General features: G+C 33.0%; 1 long non-coding RNA gene across 1 annotated transcript in view; it reads left to right on the top strand.

Moving 5' to 3' along the window:
• The first annotated feature begins 648 nt into the window (after positions 1-648).
• The window catches only part of LOC115279098, a 51,209-nt gene continuing 30,766 nt past the window's right edge, over positions 649-21,091 (top strand). The window contains exons 1-2 of the long non-coding RNA XR_003903206.1: positions 649-749; positions 19,836-19,893. This is a non-coding gene — a long non-coding RNA (uncharacterized LOC115279098). The remainder of the gene's footprint in view (positions 750-19,835; positions 19,894-21,091) is intronic.

Raw genomic sequence — 21,091 nt, forward strand, 5'->3', positions numbered from 1 at the left:
TATGGTTTATGACTTTGTGGTTTTCTTGTGATGAATGTGTGCAAAGAATAAGTTTCCTGGTTATATGAAAAGATTTTTATGTCTAAAATTTCCTGAGATAGTAAACCATTTAAGTTTCATTATTGATATTATTTACATTTTGAACATTAAGCATTTCCTGGTGTTTTAGAGCACATGCCTAATATTGTGGTATATTGGTAAAAAAAAATTATAATACTGATAACATGTAAGGAATTCATTACATAACATTCTAAATGAGCTGTAAGAGAGGGGTTCTGTAAAGTAAAAGGCCATCAGTAGAACTATATAAGTGCTACTTACTGTTCTATCATGCTTTTAAGCCAGGAGAAGATTAATGTGGACACAACCGTCTACTTAAAGAAATCCCAGATTTCCAGTTAAGATCTTGAACCTGTTTATTATGGATTAAATTGTGTCCCTTCAAAGTTCATGTTGAAGTCTTAACTCTCAGTACCTCAGAATGTGACCTCATTTGGAGATTGGATCTTTCTAGTGGTATTCAAATTAGAGTGAGGTCATTAGGGTGGGCCTTAATACAATATGACTAGTGTCTTTATAGAAAGGAAAAATTTGGAGACAGACACACATACATTCACAGGGCAACTGTGAACATGAAGATGGACGTCTACAAGCCAGGGGGAGATGCCTGAAACAAACCTTCCCTCACAGCCCTCTGAAGAAACCATTGCTGTCAAAACCTCAGCTTCAAACTTCTAATCTCCAGAACTGTGAGATATTAAATTTCATTGTTTAAGCTACCTAATTTGTGGTACTTTCTTATGGCAGCCCGAACAATTTAATACACCCATATTATTCTTTATTGGTTCAGTGGCATATGTCAATCATTATTTTTGTTATAAGATAGTTTAGCTATTTAAAGTATTTAGTGAAATGACACTGTGGTTACTGTTTTTTGAAAAATTGAAAAACAACTAAAAAAAGGAAAAAGAAAAGGTACCTAAATCAATGAATATTTTAGAGTTCTTATGCGCACATTTATTTACTATCCTCATTTCTTGTATTACAGAATAGTGGTTGCTTATATTTTTGTCACAGATTATGTCTGGCTTAAAAGAAAATAATTTGCATATGCATAAATTTACACAATTAACTCTTCCATATTTTCATGTATTAAAAATAATTCCAATAAGACTTTGTTCATAATATTGCTTAACTGTAAAACAAAAATGATTTTTATTTTAAACAGTAATAATGCTAAGTCAATATAATGTTGATCTTTGAATGTTCTGTGAAATGAGTTGCTCTTACTTTCTATTTTAGATCAGTTGAAATAACTGAAATGGGATTAGGTGAATACAGATTCTATTTTAATTGTCTTTTGCTTTCACCTCTTATAGTTTAAATATATTAAAATTATTGGAAAATAGGAATAGCTTGTCAGAGGAATGAATTTAAAAGCTGTTCTTACTATCACTTATGACTTCTGTAAATATATATTATAGAGAATTACACTTTACTTCACTTTCAGACTCAAAACTAATTGTAACCACACAGCCGTTGGTGATTGTTTAGAAATAGTCTTTTAAAAAGTACTTCCATAAATATTATAAATAGTAACTTAGAAGACTTTCTCATTGTAAAGGCCTAGAGAAAAAAGTTGTTAGATATACATTAAAATTTCCTTAATATCAAATGCTTTAGAATATATACATCCACTGTTAAATGCTATAAAAATATTTAGAAAATATGAATTTGAATGTAAAAATATGCTTACACTACCATCTATTCCCATTCTGGCAAAAGACATTCAGCAAATGGCAAAAAGGCATTCAGTTCTTATTCAGTTTAAACTTGCTTTACAGCATTATCTTCTGAACTTAATATCTTTTTTTGAATGATAGGCTTTCCTTTGTCATCCAAGTACAAAAAGCCTGTGGTAATTGTCATGGTGTCTGAGTCATTGTCCATAGTATCTTCATGTATAGTTTTAATTAAATCTGGGAAGGTTCACTTCCACAATTGCCAATGGCTCAGAATTTTCCTGCTGCAATCTTGGTATCCATCCTATAATAGTGTCTCTTGCTGTGTTAAACAGCTTTTCAGTATGTATAGTTGTTGGGCCTGACCTTTTCATCTTCTGGTGTGCAGATTAACAGAAGGTAGAGTGGCTGAGAGGCTTCACTGATAAAATCTTTCTGCTTAATTCTTAATTCAGACTATGGTGGTAATAATAGTTCTTAGCTTAAGCACAATCCATTTTAAAAGTTCTGTAATTGCTAAATTATAATAACCATAATCATGTGAGATGACTGGAAGGGAAGAGATCAGGAAATATACTTTTCTGTTTTAAAAGGATTTTTATTTCATTCATTTCAAAGCATGCCTGCTTGAAGCAATATACGGCTAGTATTTCAATTACACAGTTTTTAAGAGGCTATCACTGCAATCACTTACTTGGAAATAATGAAGAACTTCCCATCCCATCACATCCTGCAGTATGTGTGTGTACCAATCTTTTGAATTCACTGACAATCAGCAGCATAGTAGCAAATTGTTTGAAATTGGGTAAATAACAGCTTAATAACTAAATGGAAAGAAGAGGTATATTTATTTCTATTCATCAAAAATATATATGAATAATTATGTACATTTAGTAAACATTATGTTTGTTTTGGAGATAACCTCTGTTTGTATGAAAATGACATGTTCATGGTTTCATCATATTAAAGAAATTTATTTGTGTTTAAAAAGCCACTAAATGTGGCTTTTAACCCTAGAGCATTTGATGTATTTTTTTCACCCACTATGAGAAGGAGTAGAGTCTGAATGTTTCATCATTTTAACCCTTTATATCACTCTGGAAAATATACTCAAATGTTTGAAATCATATGTTTATGTTAAAAGCTTTGAAAGGATTTTAAAGGTTAGTCCTTAAAATTTAGTGTTCAAGAAATTATTCCTAAGTGGAAAGAGAATTTTACAGTTTCCTATAGCAGTAAACTTAGAAAAAGATTGAAGAGTGAGTATCATAAAAATGTGCTCTGAGGAAGAGTGATGCCAGGTACATTTAGCGAGTTTCCTTAATATTATAAGCTGATTAAGTTAGCATATTTAAATAGTTTAGTAAATATTGATAAGCAATGAGTATAGTTAAAAATATAAAGCAACAGATACACTTCTGCACGTATTACAGTAGTGATACTTGTACAGGTCTTTTTGAAAAATCATCAAGTTTTGAAACTTAAGTAGACTTTAGAGATTGTTTTAATCCCTGCAATTTCTACATGATTAAACTGAAGTTCAGAGTTGTTAACATTGCCAGTGGTCACAAAGGTATGTGGTGACAGAACCAAGAATGTCACCCATTCTTCTGTTTCCCCTGTGTTTTTCTGGCCAGAAAGACCTAATTTAGAGTATCACATCTGCCATGCAGTATTTTAGAGACCTTGAGCATTTTATCAAAACCATACAGAGCAAAGGTTTCCTCATCTGTAAAGGATGGAAAATATATGCAAAGCGTTGATAATTGTTTTTAAATGCTGGTCACATGGTGTATATACTGAATACTGGTAGCTATTATTACTAGTACAGATTATTTGTGTAACCTTGGCAGGTTTTCTTATCTATATAATTAAATAAAAAAATGAACTGAGGACTGCTTGGGCTTTCTCTGGGTGAAGAGAATACATTTCTTATGGGGCTTCTTGTGTCTGTAGAGACTAAGGCTTTAGGGGGGCCCTGACTAAGTATTTGATCATTTAAAGGAAAAATGTTAATTCAGCTTTCCTGTAGTCTTTGGTGTTAGCCCAGCATAGAAAACCTGCAGAAGTGTTTCGATTCTTTAGTAGAGGAGCTTTAATGAGTGAGAGTAGAATTTAACTTCTGGTAAGAATATGGAGAGAAAAATAGCTCTCTCAGCAAGAGAGGAAAGAATTGGGGGGTACAGAGCATTGTCTCAGGAGAAATAGAAGCTCAGGTGAAATAGATTCAAGGAGTGGAAATATAACCAGTATGACAGTTCTCATTGGGAATGGCTCAATAATTTTAAGAACATCTGTATCTAATATTAAATTTATTCTACTAAGGGGATATTCAATACTGCCATAGAAAGTAGAATTTTAATTGATTTTATCTTTTCTTTATCCAAAAATTATTATCAAAACTGTAGCTGCACAGAGTTATGCTAACAAAAAATAAAAATGACCCTGTTGGTGATATTTTGATGCAATTTTAATATTCTGTGCAAACTGAAAGAATGACGCCTTGGAATAGTCATTCTAAAGAGTTCAGTCTCCAACTCCCATTCTCTTCTTTTTATAAAACATAATTTGGGAAAAGGCACCAGCCGCAGACCAAGCAGCTGGCAAAAGGAGGATGTGATGTTCTCCACTGAATACCATTGCTTCTGTAGTTGAACAGCTTCACTGAGAAAGATGTTACCCACAGAAGAACACTGTGTCCCATGTTGGATGGTCCTGCTCTATTCTGTAAGGGCCTGTCTAGTGCAGTCTTCTCTAAGTCTGTGAATGGGATAGTTTTACACTTAAAAAGATCACAGCTTACAGACTCTGACAAAAAAGTGAGACACTTACCAAACAGGAACAGGCACTGTTTATGTTCTTCTTGTTCTAATGTATTTTGTTCCATGACATTTGAAAGTGAGCATATTTATGCATGTGTCTGTGCATATGTAATATATATGTTGTAGTATATAATATAGTATATACAAAGTAGTATCTATATACGTTCATATATTTATATATATGATTATGAACATAAATATAAATGACCCTTTACTCTAAGATCCAGGCTTGAATCACAACTCACATGTTGAATCTTCAGAGTTCCCCAGACATTTCACTGGCCATTGTAAGCCACATAACCAACCCTAACATCAGTGAGGCAGAAAAATATAATTATCTCTCAAATAAGTTGCAGTAAATAAATACAAACTATAACACAGTGTATCAATAACATTAATTGAAAGTATATAATTTAGCAATAGGCATGCAATTTTTAGGTTAAAAATATTGAATTAAGCAGTCTATATCCAGATATCCTGAGTGCATATGTTTGTAAATGTGATTAAATGTGGTTGAAAAACAACTAAAAGTATTTTTCTTTTTTGACAAAATTATTTTTCAAAGGAAAAAATATATAATGTAAACAAATTGAAGTTATTATACCAGTTATAAAGTCCCAAATTATACTACCAAATTCTAGAAATTCTGGGTAAGTTCAGGTTTCTCTCAATTACTTACTAATTGAAGAGGTTTCATAAAAGAAATTTCATATACTATCAAATTAAAGAATTATACTAATATCAAGTATAATAAATTAGATTTTAATTGATTTTATCTTTTTAATCTTATTTTTATCCAGCTAAGTTCAACTAAGGTATGAAATAACTGAGATAATTAGCTTCACTGTATAAAGTAGTGATTACCTGAAGAATGGAAGGCAATGCTTTTTTACCATCCCCACCATCTTGTCATAATGAAAGGCTCACTGCCTGTGTCAGGTACATGAGAGGCCTGGACAGGTGATCTCTCTGAGAAGTGGCAGTAAGCATTTGCCTTGACCCTAACCCTCACTTCTCCTTAACCTCAAGTTTTTTATTTATCAGTATAGAAACTGTATGTCGCTGAGTATAAATGGGTTGGAAGGAGGAAGGGAAAGGATTCTGAAGAGGACTGCTTATTCTGATCTCATATCACATAGTAAAGTAATACATGTTGAATGCCAATAAAAAAAACCCACAAGTTAATCATTTGTTCAGCATCTTCAGAGTGTAAAGTACTATGTTATGACTTCAGGATAATATAGGAAGAAGAAAGCATATGTAGTTTCTGCATTCTTGAATACAAAAGAATAAAAACAGAGAATAAAAGCATGTCATTGATATTTAGGAATAAGTGAATAATTTGAATGGAGAAAACTCTGGGATGGCACTTCTTAAGCAAAGACATGAAAGATGAGTGAAGGTTAGCTAAATGGCATGAGGTGGGAACAACTGTTACAGGAAAGGACCAGAAGCAGGTGGAAGCATGAACTAAAAAATAAAACTGAGGAAGACCAGCATGGTAAGTGCAGTGAGTTGGAGTTTAAAACCAGTTGAGAATGCAGAATTAAAATAATTCAATATATTGAGGCTATTATGAGTAGGGAAGCACAGTGTTAGAATGTCCCAACATAAGGTAATTTACTCCTATCCTAGAACTCAGGGAATGTCTCCATGGAAAAATGACACCCGCAGTGAGAAGTCAGCAAGGAAAATAACAAAGTGAAATATAATGTTCTGAGTAGGGGTGACACCATATGTGACAAGTTGTTTCCCCGAGAAATGGGCTCTGCCTGCAACAGGTTATTAGGAAGTGCTCTTGGCAATAGTGCCTATTGAAGAGGAAGAGAAAAAAACTGGAACAAGCAGAAGGGTAAGTCAAGTTGTGATGCAATCTAATGAAGCCTTATTTGACCCTCTTGAGGGCTCTGAGGTACAAAGATTCTTCAGGGCTCTCCTGAGTTGGGCCTGGAAAGTCAAGCTTTTTTCTACCTCCTTATAAATGAATAATTGGATGTAGGCTACTCTCCCCACCCTATCCAAAATGGGGCATGGCTTTGGGTGAGGTGGTTCTTTTCAGTTGATGCAGTCCCTAAAGAAGGCTGACAGTTGAGATACCTTTGCTGGTATTCCAGAAGCTAAACCAATAAAATCTTTATTTCTGGAATGGGGTTTCGGCAACACCTCATAGCATCTACCACATGATGTTTGAAAGATTGGGAGTTAGTTTGATATACTGAGAGAAATCTAGGATGACTGCCAACAAGAGTGCCCAGACAATGGTGGCAAAGCATAAGACCGGACATAACACCAGAACCTGGGGCAGGAAGGACTTTGCAAACCATTTTAGGATTTTGGACTTTAATGAAGGCACAGGAGCCACTAGAGTTTTTAAGAACAGGAGTGACATGAACAAAGTTGAATTGTTTCTTTAGAAGCTTTGTAGAAAATATGTTGTAGAGGAAGCCAGTAACAGTTCAGAATAACTATAGAATTAAGAGTGTAGGGAAGATACAACAGTAGTCTGGAGGTAAAATGTTAGTAGGGAAATAGCACAACTGTGTATATGGGTCTAGAATTTTTGAGCACTTTTATGGAGATTAATTCAATCTTATTAAATCTAGGAAATGAGTGATTTCATGGTGGGAGTGCATGGATGATTAACAATGTAGAGATCCTAGGAAAAGAAGTCCAGAGGTGTTCCAACATTTATTGATCAACAAGAGAAAGGGAGACTGGTAGTTAGAATTTCAAGATGTTGGAGAGAGGAGAAATAAAATAGAGTTTCACTGTTGAAAGCTGAGAATCTTTTTCAAGAAGTACAGAAGGTGGATCTTTGTGAAGTGTGGCTGAGAGGTGAAATAACATTAGGACTGAAATGTATGTATTTCATTGGCAGTAGCATAAGAGCAAGTATTGCAAGGTAGATCTAACAAAGGTAGCTTTAACTGTTTAGTTTTGAGAATTTTGTATCTTTGTTCTGCTTATTTTCTGTGTGAAAATAGGTCTTAGCTAAGTTGGCTAAGACACTGAAGAGAGCATAGTCTGAAGCTAGATGAGATTAATCGAAGTTTGAAATACTATTTTTGGAAATGGGAAGAGAAAAATCAAAAAGACCAATTACACTTGCTGGTTAGTTATGTACTGATGTTCCCGATGATAAAATTTTAACACTATTCAGTTAGTTGTGTTATTTATTTATTCATTTGTTTATATTACTTCTACCACTTGGGTGTAGCATAAAGGAAATACTGGGTAGATGCTAACAATAAAAGAGCAAAGGAGTTGGAGTTTTGATAAGCCAGTGTCTGAAATGATGAATTAGATAATCAAAGTTAGATAGGAAGGGAATTAAGGAAAGGGTATAATTATTTTCTGGCAGAGACAACTTTTTAGCTGCAGATTCAGACAATCTCAAAACTAATGGCAGGACTTCAAATTAAACATGGCAGATCAAATGCCCCTTTTTACTTCCATTCTCCTTGAGATACCATGAAAATAATAGTAACATAAATTTTCATAAAGGCATAAGTTTGTAAAGGGAAAGAGAACCCAAGGAAGAGGTGAGCAACAATATTTGGAAAGCTGCAAAGTAGAAGATTGAGTGGTTAACTGACTTGGTGGACCTGAGCAAATTGAAATTATGTCAGCCCCAGGGATGGCATGGGTTGAGACTAATTCAGGAACTTTGGGAGACTCAGAATTTGGACGTACAAAGTAACTCTAAAAGTGGGGCTATTAAAAGATCAGAAAACAGTAATTTGGTTAAAATATAGCTATACATTTGTATGGCGTCAACTACAAACAATGTCTCTTCACTTCCCACTTTCTGAGATAAAAACGTTAGCAACTCTATCCTTTCTTGGACCTATGTTTTCTCACTTCTCCTTCACATCTAAAATTTGTACTTTGATATTGTACTTTTTTCTTGTCTTTTATTATTATACTTTTAAAGAATAGGAACATGTTTAGATTTTCTTTTCACGAGATAGCTCATTTTATTTTCTTTTTGAGTATAGTTGACACACCATGTTACATTAGGTCCAAGTATACAACTTAGAGATTTGACAAGCTTATGCATCAGGCTGGGTTTACTACAAATAAAACTACCATTTTCTCATTTCGTCGCTATTACAATATCATTGACTATGTTCCTTATGCTCTGATATTTATTCTTGTGAGTTACTCATTCTCTATCTGGAGGCCTCTATCTTCCTCTCCCCTTCATCCATTTTCCCTACTCTCCTTCTTCCTTAAATTTGAGTTTGTCCTCGGTAGTTACAGTTCTGATTCTGTTTTTTGTTTGTTTATTCATTTATTTAGATTCCATTTGAGAGTGTGCAAATACAAATTTCTCTTTCTCAGTCTGACATATTTCATTTAGCATAATACCCTGTAGATCCATCCATATTGTTGTAAATAGCACAATCTCATCTATTTTTATAGTTGTGTAATATTCGTGTGTGTGTGTGTGTATAGATTTTCCTCATCTGTTCATCTACTTAAGGACACTTAGGTTGGCTATTGTAAATAATGCTGCAATAAACATAGGGGTGCATATATCTTTTCAAGTTAGTGCTTTCCCTTGGTAAATACCCAATAGTAGAATTATTGGATTATATGTTATGTCTACTTTTAATTTTTCTGACATCTCCATACTGTTTTCCACAGTGGCTATATCAGTTTACATTCCCACCAACAGTGCACAAGGGTTCCTTTTTCTCCACGTCCTCCCCAACACTTGTTTCTTTCTGTCTACTTGACTTTAGTCATTCTAACAGGTATGAGGTGATATCTCATTGTAACATTGGTTTGCATCGGCCTGGTATTTAGTGAAGTTGAACATCTTTGCATGTCTCTGTTGACTATCTGGATGTCTTATTTGGAAAAATGTCTATTTAGGTCTTCTCTCCATTTTTTAATTGGATTGTATGTTGTTTGGTGTGGAGTTGTGTAAGTTCTATATATACATTGGATATTAGCCCCTAATTATATGTCTCATTTGCAGTCACCTTTTCACATTTAGTAGGTTATATTTTTGTTTTGTTGATGGTTTTTATTTGTTTGTTTTGCTTCGCAAAATCCTTTTATTTTGATATAGTTCCAATAGTTTATTTTTGCTTTTGTTTCCCTTGCCTTACGAGACATATCTAGAAAAAATGCTGCTATGGCCAATGGCCAAGAAATTACTGTCCATGCTCTCTTCTAGGATTTTTATGCTATCAGGTCTCACATTTAGATGTTTAGTCAATTTGGAGTTTATTTTCATGGATGGTGTTAGAAAGAAATCCAATTTCATTCTTTAACATGTAACTCTCCAGTTTTCACAGCACCATTTATTAAAAATAAATGAGAGAGAGACAGAGAGAGAGAGAATATGAGAGAAAGAGGGGTTGGGGAGAGAAGGAGGAGGAGACTAAAATGGCTTCTTTGCTTTAAGGCTAATAAAAACTGAACTGGAAAATAGAAGACCAAAGCTAATTAACTCAGAACAGACTGAACAGAACAACTACAGACCTTCATTGAAGGGACAGAGACTGTATATAAGCAAATCACATGGGAGAGACAACCTTCTCTGAAAGGGAGAGGGAGGAGAGTGGTAAAAAAAGAAGAGACTCTTGAAGTGTTTCTCTCTTATTTTTCACACTTAAGAAGTCAAATGAGAATTCATAATACTCTATGGAAACATTAGGAATGGGGTTATGTCCCTCTGAGCAGTTATAAAGTTAAAAGTTAATAATGTCTAGATACTATGACTATGTAAATATTGTTTGATGCAGAGTCAAGTAATATTCTATGAATGTGTTCTTTTCTTTAAGCCTTTTATAATTTGTGTTTATTTGTTTTTATTTCTTCTTTCGGATTTTCCCTCATCTCTCCTGGAGTCAGACTGCCTGATATGAAACCAAACCTTAATCACATCCTAGCTGTATGAATTTACTTTTCTGGTCTATAAATAGTAATATTAACACTATATCCTTTGTAGAATTACTGTGATGATCTAGTGGGTTAATACATATAAAATGCCAAGAACAATGTCTGACACATAGTAAACACTCTAAGAGTATTTGCTATGACTCTGCCTTTATTCTGGTATATTATGTTCTTTCAGTTTCTTGAGTCATATGATATTTTCTAAGTCATATAGATGTAGATAAAACTTTTTTCTAACAAATTCTTCTGGTGTCATCTTTTGTCTTGCCCAATATTGAAAAAAATTGTGATACATGCCTACAGACTAAAGGCCATCTGGGATTTTCCTCTTGGATTTTGTATATGAGATCCTCAGTGGTCCTTTTTTTATTGCCCTTCATTTTACTGAAGTACATCTTTAATACTACAAGAAGGTATATGTATGAGGTAAATTAATAGGGTCTTTGTGGTTTCAAAAGTCTTTATTCTCTTCTCACTTTGAATTGCTAATCTGGTAGCTAAAGGTTTTCTGTTATTTTCCCTCTGATTTTTTAAGGCATTTTTTTCCTTCTAATAGCTGCCTTTGATGATGAGAGGTCTGTTTACAGTCTTAAAAAAGTTAATTTGTAGGCAATCTTTTTTTTTTTCTCTCTTTAGAATCTTTTAGGAATCTTCTTTTATCATTGATAATATGGAATTTCAGAGTGTGGGTTATTTGTTTTTATTCACTCTGCTTAATAATTTATAGAGTCTTTATTTTGATTATGAATGCCTCCCATCAGCTTCGGTAAATTATCTTCTATTATTCTCTCACTCTTATTTTTTTCTTGAACTCCCATTAGCCAGATGATATCTCTCAGGTAAAGATAATTTTCTTGATATATATGTTGTGCAAATATATAATATATGATATATATGTATAACATATATGTGTTATATAATATGTGATAAATATGGCATATAATATATAATGTGATATATATGTGATAAATGGCATATATGCTTATATTAAAGAGATTTGTTTAGCTTTATTTTATAATAATTTTGTAATTAGTTTCCTTTTATTTAGGCAATTACATTTTTTATTTTTCAAGAAATTCTTGGTTTCTAAATGTATTTCTCATAGAATTGAGTTTCCTAAGTAATTTTCCTCAAATATTTGTTTATTTGTTGAAATAGGTACACCTCCCTCCGTCATTTTTTTTTGCCTGTTTTGATCATCTTTTTCCAGAATACAGGCTTTCCTGAAATATTTGTAATTCCTGTTCATGCATTCATACTTAATATAAGGTGATACAGAGGATGATTATAGTTCATGTGTTTGTGGATAGAATTTTGAACAGACTGCCTCACTCTGGAACAAACAGGATATTTTAATAATGCTAATAAGTGCAAGAATTCAGAAAATTTTACTCTGGGCTAAAAAAATGCCTTAGCTCTCTCTGTATAGTTTAGTACAGTTTTTTTTTTCTTGGATTTTTTTAGAAGATAACTATCAATTGTTTTAGCAGTGATTTAGTTGCATAGTGGATTTCCTTTTTCTCCAGGGTCTAGGAGAGTAGTGGGATCATTGCCTCTTTTCTGTTTAAGCTTTAAAATAATAGCTTTTTTTCATTTCCATTCCTCACTCTTATCTTCTGTTAGACTTTGTCTTTGAATTTGTAGTCTCCTTGGGCATCTGCTAGGTGGGCTGATTGCCTACCAGAATTCTAGGTGATGTCTGTTAACTCTACTTCACTAGAATTAGTTGAAATCTGTCTTCCATTGGTGACTCTCATTCTGTTTTCTTTATGGTAGGATTATTTGTGCATTTGCTCTTTGCACACTTATTTATAATGATTTTAATTAGTGTCTCGGGAGTTATAGTACATGGTATATATATGTATATATACATATACATATACACATACATTTACTTATACATATGTCCATCTTGATCTGGACCCAAGTTTAATTTTAAAACACTTTCTATATGGAATGTGAACTAGAGTAAAGGAAGAATGGAGAGTGAGAACTAGTTAGAAACTTAGTCCAGATGAAATGATGGTATGTTAAATTAGACTGACTTCTGTGGAGATTAAGAAACATGTATGATTCAACAGGTATTTTGAAAGTGAAATTTGCATTACATTATTTAGTGATTTGGTAAATAAATTCACATTTATATAGTTCAGGTTTTCCTCACAGTTTTAGTTTTTTGGTAGCTTTTGTTTTACAGCTGATACTCATCTTTTAAATCTCATTTCATAAAGCATTAACAATACTTATTTTATAATTTTAGTTAATCATTTATTATTATTTTCAAGCTCTGTTATATTCCTTAAGGAATTGAAACCATAAATGCACACAGGATTCTATGTGTTGATAGGCATTATTTGAAAATTATGAGAATGTCAATTCCTGTTGTCCATGATATTATATAACAGGAGGCAACTCCTGAAACACTCTTGGCCAGGTCAAGGTCATATAAACAGCCTCAGTCTCAGTGGGACTAGGGTACTCTTGGTAGTTATTTCATTAGTAAGATGCAAACTTATATAGCTATAAGATATGATTACAGATATCCCTTGAGAAAGATAAATGCTTATAAGGTCAAAAGAAGATTATATGACTAGCTTGGATTCAGCTTTAGAATCTTGATTGGGACCATATCAGTCCTGGTGATCTATAGTGTACCACATCAGAGTATACCACATCAAGTATTAATTTTACATGTTAGGCCTTGTGAAAGCAGTCCTGAAAGCCTTGTCAAGTAAGGGACTCTTCTTGAGTAGGAAGTTTCCACATACCGTATTGTTATAGAAGATTTACAGTAATAGGGAGTCAATAAAAAAAGGATAAATTTTGAAAGGTATAGACAAAAAATAGACCTGATTATTATTAGGGAGATATCTTTTGGGGTGCCTCGTTGGCTCACTTGGTTAAGCATCTGGCTCTTGATTTTGGCTCAGGTCATGATCTCATGGTTGTTGAGTTTGAGCCCCACGTCTATCTATCAGGGCAAAGCCTGCTTAGGATACTCTCTCTACTTTCTTTACCCATCCCCTGCTTTCTCCCCTTCTCTCTCAAAAATAAACAAGTAAACAAAAAAATAAAGGCATATAATTTTTCTTATTACTTTCACGCATTCAGTGTCATTGTATTTGACCCACCTATACACGTTTATGAAGTTGGAGTACAAAGATGATTCAAGTTTCCATTGTAGGTAGGTATACTAATAAAATTAATTAGAACTGACAAGAAGACATTAAAGCAGGAGATACAAGAGAAATGATTTGTTAATCTACCTGCTCATCAGACACCATTAGGTATTTTTCAACCTTGGAGGTTGTTTTTGAGGTTGAGATGATTCTTGAAAACTTCCAGGTTGAAAGTCCGTAGATGTTTTGAAGAAGGTTAAATTTTAAATCCATGGTAAAGCACAATTTAGGATGTTTCAGAATATGAGACTGGGATTGTTTTTGTTGATGATCTTTTGTGTGTTTTTTTGTGATATAGTTGACATATTACATTATGTTAGTTTCAGGTGAATGTACTGAAGGGACAGTCTTTTCTCCATTGCATATTCTTGACTCCTTTGTTATAAATTAATTGATCATATATGCATGTGTTTATTTCTGGAGTCTCTATTTTGTTCTCTGTTTTTGTGTCAATGCCATGTACTATTTTGGTTACTATACCTGTATATATACTTTGAAATTAGGGAGTGTGATGCCTCAAGTTTTGTTCTTTTTTCTTAAGATTGGTTTGGCAATTCAGGGTCTTTTGTAGTTCCATACAAATGTTAAGCCTGTTCTGTTTTTGTGAAAAATGCCATTGGGATTTTGATGGGGATTACATTAAATATGCAGATTGCTTTGGGTAGGATGGACTTTTAATAATTCAGTAGCAAAAACCAGACAAATTAAAGAATGGGCAGAGGATCTATATAGACATTTTTCTAAAGAAGACATATGGAAGGCCAAAAGGTACATAGAAAGGTGTTCAGTTTCACTAGTCTACAGGGAAATGCAAATCAAAAGGTGAAATCAGATAACACTTCATACTTGTTAGAATGACTGTCATCAGAGAGACAAAAGATAAGTGTTGGAGAGGACGTGGAGAAGAAAGAACTCTCTTGCCCTGTTACTAGGAATATAAATTGGTTCAGTCACTGGGAAAATTCTATGGTGGTTCCTCATAAAATTAAAAATAAAATTGCATTGGGATTCAGCAACACCACTTCTGGGTATTTCAAAAAAAATAAGAACAGATCAAAGAGATATCTGTATCCCATTTTAATTACAGCATTACTCATAATAGCCAAGATACAGAAGGTATCTAAGTGTCCATCTGTGGATGAATAAAGGAGATGTGGTGTATATATACATGATGGAATATTATTTAGCCATAAAATAGAATGTCTTGCCATTTGTGACAACATGAACAACTTTGATGGCATTATGTTAAATGAAATAAGTAAGATGAGAAAGATAAATACTATGTGATCTTTTCTGTGGAATCTAAAAATTTGGAACTCATAGAAACAATGACTATACTGGTGGTTACAAGACACTGGGAGGACCAGGGAGAAGGAGACTTGTTATCCAAAGAGTAAACATTTCTAATTATAAGATAAATAAGTTCTAAGGATTTAACATATAGCATAATGATTATAGTTTATCATAACTGCATCATATACTTGAAAGTCACTAAGAGAGTTGATCATAAATGTTCTCATCACAAAAGAGAAATGGAAATTATATGACATGATCCAGATATCAGCTAATAGTACGGTGGTAATAATTTTGCAGTATATAAGCTTATCAAATTAACACATTGTACACCTTAAATTTATATAAGATCATATGTCAGTTAGAGTTGACCCTTGAACAACATGGGTCATTTATACAAAGATTTTTTTCAAGAAATACAATCCAGTTGTGTAAGTGTATTTTCTTTTCCTTATGATTTTCTTAGTAACATTTTACTTTAACTTACTTTATTGTCAGGATACAGTATGTATAATATATATAACATATAAAATATGTGTTAATTGGCTATTTATGCTTCTATTCAGTAGTAAGCTATTAGAAGTTAGGTTTTTGGGGAGTCAAATTTATATGTGTATTTTTGGTTGCATAGAGTTGGGGGTAGGGTGTCCTAACCCCTGTATTATTCAGAGGTCAACTGTGTATCTCAACAAAGTTGGGGAAAAGAAAATGCATGGTAGAACTTAATATAGAGTTGAAATCTCTCTTTTAGAGATATAGTTGAAATCATTACCTTGGAAGCTCCATTTTTAGGTTGTAACCTAAATTAGGAAGTGGAATAGAGGATAAGAGTAAACCAGAAAAGGGGCACCTGAGTGGCTCAGTTGGTTAAGTGTCTGACTTTTGATTTTGGCTCAGGTTGTGCTCTCATGGTTTGTGAGTTCAAACCCCACACCTGGCTCAGTACTGTCAGCATAGAGCCTGCTTGGAATTCTCTCTCTCTGTCTCTCTCTCTCTCTCTGTCTCTGTCTCTCTGTGTGTGTGTGTGTGTGTGTGTGTGTGTGTGTGTCTCATGTTCTCTATCTCAAAATAATTAAATAAACTTAAAAAAAAAGTAATCCAGAATAAAACCAGGAAAGATATTTATTCAGAAACCTAGAGAGAAATACTTACCTTCATTAATTCTATGACAAGGTGAAGAGAGATTGAGGATAAGTCTTGACAGAAGTTATTTAAAGGTTAGTTGTGAAAAAAGGAAGATGAAAAGCACTTATAACTTAAAGACATTTTAGAGCAATTTCTTTCTTTCTGTTTTTACTCTATATGGCTTTAAAAGTATAATTATAACCATATTCAACACATAATCTCAATTTTCTAATTGAAATATACGAACAATGCAATTAGTATTGTATGACATGCATTTTATGTAAATAAATATTTGGTAAATATATATAATGGTGGCATAATATTGCATTGAATGGATATATCATCCTTCTAGATTCCCTGAAAATGGACATTTAATTTGCTTCCAATTTAGCCTGTAATTAATATTTCCAATATTGTTTAGTATATACTGTTTTTTTAACTTATTTCAGGATTATTTTCTGAGTAAATAATTATGCATTTAAATTTATTAGAATGACAATTTAACCATTTTAGAGGGCCATGATTTACATCACTAAATTGTTTTGTATTTATGCCCTGAGCAGCATTCAGTGGAGGATCCTTAGAAAAACTTTTACAACTTTGAGGTATCTTTAATGTTTTTAAATATTTGCTGGTTAAGTGAATATTCAGTCATCTATTTCTCCACACTGCTTTCATTGGGAATAGGGAACAGAGCAATTGTGCTGCAACCTCTTCAGAGAGGCCATTGCAGAATGTTAGGACATTTTATTGATGTTAGACTCCAGATAAAATGTGGAATATAAAGACTTCATTTGAATATCTCATAAATTATGTCCCTAGGTTTCTCTGCTCTGTTTCTATTGTGTACTTAAATCTGTATTTTATTTCATACAGCAAGTAATTGCTGTAGGAAAATACGTATCGTGAGACATTTTGTGGGTAACAAACTTTGGCAAGTTATGTTCCAGGAAATGGATGTGGGAATCTTAAAGTTAATAATATTACTTAGGCTACCAACAGACTGAAATATTAACATATGGGGAAAGATTTATAAATTACTATTCAATATGCTTTTAGAAAAATGAGTTGGAATATATATGTTAGCTTCTGTTACATAAACAAGAAACAGTGGAATTTACACACAAGATAGAAATAAAGAAAAAAGGAGATTAGTGAGGAAAGAAACGTGATATTTAAAGTGATAGGTGTTAGCAAGTCATATGAATTCCTCAGTGCTAATCTGAAATGTATATACTTGTTTCTGGGCCAGACACAAAATAACAGATTGAACATTATTATTGATGCTTTGCTTTTGGCACAGACTATTGAAATGAGATTGCTGCTTTAAGAGCAAAACATAACCAGTAATCACCTGAAAACAATACTGATAGTGATAAAGTTTGTCCTGCTCTGACTTTTTCCATAAGGTAGTGATTTTTCCCCATTCAAATTCCTAAAAATATGTGGAGGACTGAAAACCAATGTCTTTATGGATGATTTCTCTCAAACACCTTCTGTAGAATCTGTTAACAAGAAAAATTGTCTAGGAAGAAAGAGAGAAAAAAAAAGATAGAGGGAGAAAGATATTAAGAAAAAGTTACCCTCAGGGTACATGGATAGCTCAGTTGGTTAAGCATCTGACTTTGGCTCAGGTCATGATACAGGTTTCATGAGTTCAAGCCTTGTTTGAGGCTCTGTGCTGACAGTTGGGATCCTGGATCCTGCTTCTGATTCTGTCTCCCTTTTTCTCTGCCCCTCCCCCATTCATGCTTGCTGCTCTCTCTCTCTCTCTCAAAAATAAATAAGCATTTAAAAAAAAAGAAAAAGAAAAGAAATCCTGAAAGATTAATGAATTGTTGAATCCAGAGGTTTAATTGAACCTTTCAGATTAGACATTCTTTAAACCACTGTCAAACAAAATGACCATGGGTAAGATCAAGTTGACATAAATTATTTTTCATGTGGTTTCTACAGTATCTATATAGTATCAGTTTTGTTTTTTATTAATCACCATCTCATATCTACTTTGTTTTTTTAGAGTGAACATATCTTTAAAATTCCCCTGTGGAATTTTACTTTCTCATTTTACTTTTCTATATTCTTTCTTATCATGGAGAGGATTGGTTCAATAGTATATACATATATACATACTATTTGTACTTAACTATACTTAATTATATTTTCATCACCTTAATGAGAATAAATGAAAAAGAAAACACAAAGTTTTGCATATGGGATATTTTCCTATACAGACAATTGGCATTTATAAAATATGAATTCTTCATCCTCAGGTACTTAAGTAATTGTGAAGACTATTTACTGTAGTAGAATTGCTACATATATCCCCACACTATTTTAAGTTATTATTCAGTCTTTTATTCGTTTATTTATTACGCAAACATATACAGAGAACATACTATGTGTGAAGAACGGAGCTAGGAAATCATAGTTAAATAAAATGTAGTGTCTGTTCGCAGGAAATTTAATGTTTTTGTCAACATGGTCAAGTTCTGGAAGACTGGTCTGGAAGCATATGAGATCCTGTTAAGTAAGGCTGGATTAGTCAAATTGTGATGTAGACATTTTCTGATCTGTATGTCTATTATTTTACTTTTATAAGTTCTCCCTCTTCTCACTCTGTGCACCTCTTCCTATTAAAATGTCCAGTGTACCCTCCTCACTATATTGTCCCATAAAAAACTTGATTTTTCAGGACTAGATATCACTCATTTATTTAGAATGATTGATTCCAATGCATTCTTTTTCTAAGAATATATCTCTTCAAGCCAAATCTCAAACTAAATTTCTACACAGAAATTTAATCATTAATCTTTATTAAAGAAATGTTGACTATTCCAATCTGATAGGGAAGTTTTAGGACAGGTGTAAAATTTCACTAACTGTAGCCTTTGTAAAACCAAGCCAAGTGGAAGCTGGCCTGTGACTTATTCCCTGCCTTTTAAAACATTCCTTAAACTATTTTCTGTTTTGAATTATGGCTTACCCCTAGTTTTTCCAACTAGTTTCAGATCTAGTAAAAGCAGAAATACTTTGTAGTACTCTGGTTTTAATACATTAGAGAGATGAAGCCAAGGCCCATGGCCTTCATACTTCAATAATTCAAATTAAGTTTTTAAAAATTACAATGATTTTCTAAATTATAGCCCTTCATGGCTTTCTTCTGAACTTTAGAGGTAATCTGAATTCTGTTTGTATGAAATCATCAGACTTTTTATTTTATCCTCTTGTTGATGAGGTTGATTGAGTGCATAGTAAATTCAAATTAGAAAAATGCTACTAATTATCAAAATAATCAAAAGACCTAGTTCAAATGAAATATTTCCAGTGACCAAATCTGGAACAATTTGAGGAAAAAAAGAGAAGATAATTTTGTTAGTTTTCTATTGCTGTTGTTAAGAGATTACCACAAACCTAACAACTTAGCACAAATTTATTATCTTAAAATACTGTAGGTCAAAAGTCTGACACAGATCTCTGCAAGTTACAGCAGTGTTCACATCGCTGCATACTTTCTCATGACTCTAGGGCAGAATCCATTTCTCTGCTGTTTAATTTTGAGAGCAGAATTCACTTCCTTGTCGTTACAGGGGTGGGATACCCATTTCCCTGACGATGTTGGAAGCTAGTCACAGCTCCTAAAGGCCACTTCATTCCCTGGACTGTGGCCTTCTGTATGTTCAAAGCCAGCAACAAGAGGTCAAATCTTTTCTCATTTTGCACACCTCTGACCCGTTCTTCCTTTGTTTTCTTCTTTTAAGGATTCCTGTGATTAGATTGTACCCACTGGATAATTGACGATACCTTCCCCATCTCAAGGTCAGTTCTTACCTAAATTATATCTGCAAAGTATCTTTTTTTTAATGCAAGGGAACATGTTCCTAAATTCTAGGGATTCTTTTGGGGCGTGATTATTTTTTCTACCATAATACTGTCAAATAAAAGAATTATGCATGAGTCTATGCTGATACACATAAATAATTTAATAAATTCTTAACTGGGGAAGAGGGATATGTCTTCATTACAGAAGAATTCCAACTGATAAATATAAAAGTAGTGGGGGAACCAAAAGCACCCTAGTAATAATTGTTGCAAACAAGATCCACCAATGATGCTAAAATTACTAAGCCAAAGATAATATTTGCGTAGTCTCAAAATAATCTTCAACATATATATTGATACAAAGGGAAAATAGTGGCTTGACTATGTAGAAATTTAGCAGACACCACTTTCACCAGTGGATCAAGATTAACTTTCCGTTAATAAGATATGTAACATCATATACATCGTGATGTGATTCAAGAGAAGGACATGATACTTCTGTTATGTTCCTGTCAAAAATTCATTTCTTCATCTAAATCATGAGAAAATATCAGACACACCAAAACTGAGGCACTTGATCAATACTGTTCAAAGAATCTAGTTCATGAAAGACCAGGAAAGACTGAGGAACTGTCACAACCCTGGAAGAGGGTTAGGGAGACATGAAAAGAATGCAGTGTGGGACTCCTGATCAGAAATTGGAGCAAAAAATGCCATTAGTGTAAAAGTCAGTGAAATAAAACCTGCACTTTAGTTAGTAATATTAGGCCAATGTTGATTTTCTGATTTTGATAATTATAGTGTAATTATATAAGATGTTAACATTAGAGAAAAGTAGTGAGGTTATATGGGAGCTTGTAGTATTTGTGCTGCTTCTTTTTTTAAGGCCAAAAATTTTTGTTAATAACAAAAAAAGCACTGATACAGGATTATAAATTTTTAAAATTTTCTTCTTTTTGTTTATCTGTATTTTTTGGTAATGATTATGTGTGTTAATTTTTTATTTATTTATTTATTTTTTTATGGTAATTCTTTTTTTACTTTATTTTTTATTATTTTTTTTAGAATATAACACTATTTTTTTAACATATGCAGTTATTTTCCATCATTTACAATACAGTAGTTACAATGACACGCCAAATGGATAAGAAAAGTAAAAAATCAGAACCCCAACTTCTATTTCATGTAATTAGAC

The sequence above is a fragment of the Suricata suricatta genome, chromosome 15 (assembly GCF_006229205.1).
Source record: "Suricata suricatta isolate VVHF042 chromosome 15, meerkat_22Aug2017_6uvM2_HiC, whole genome shotgun sequence".
Taxonomy (NCBI): Eukaryota; Metazoa; Chordata; class Mammalia; order Carnivora; family Herpestidae; genus Suricata; species Suricata suricatta.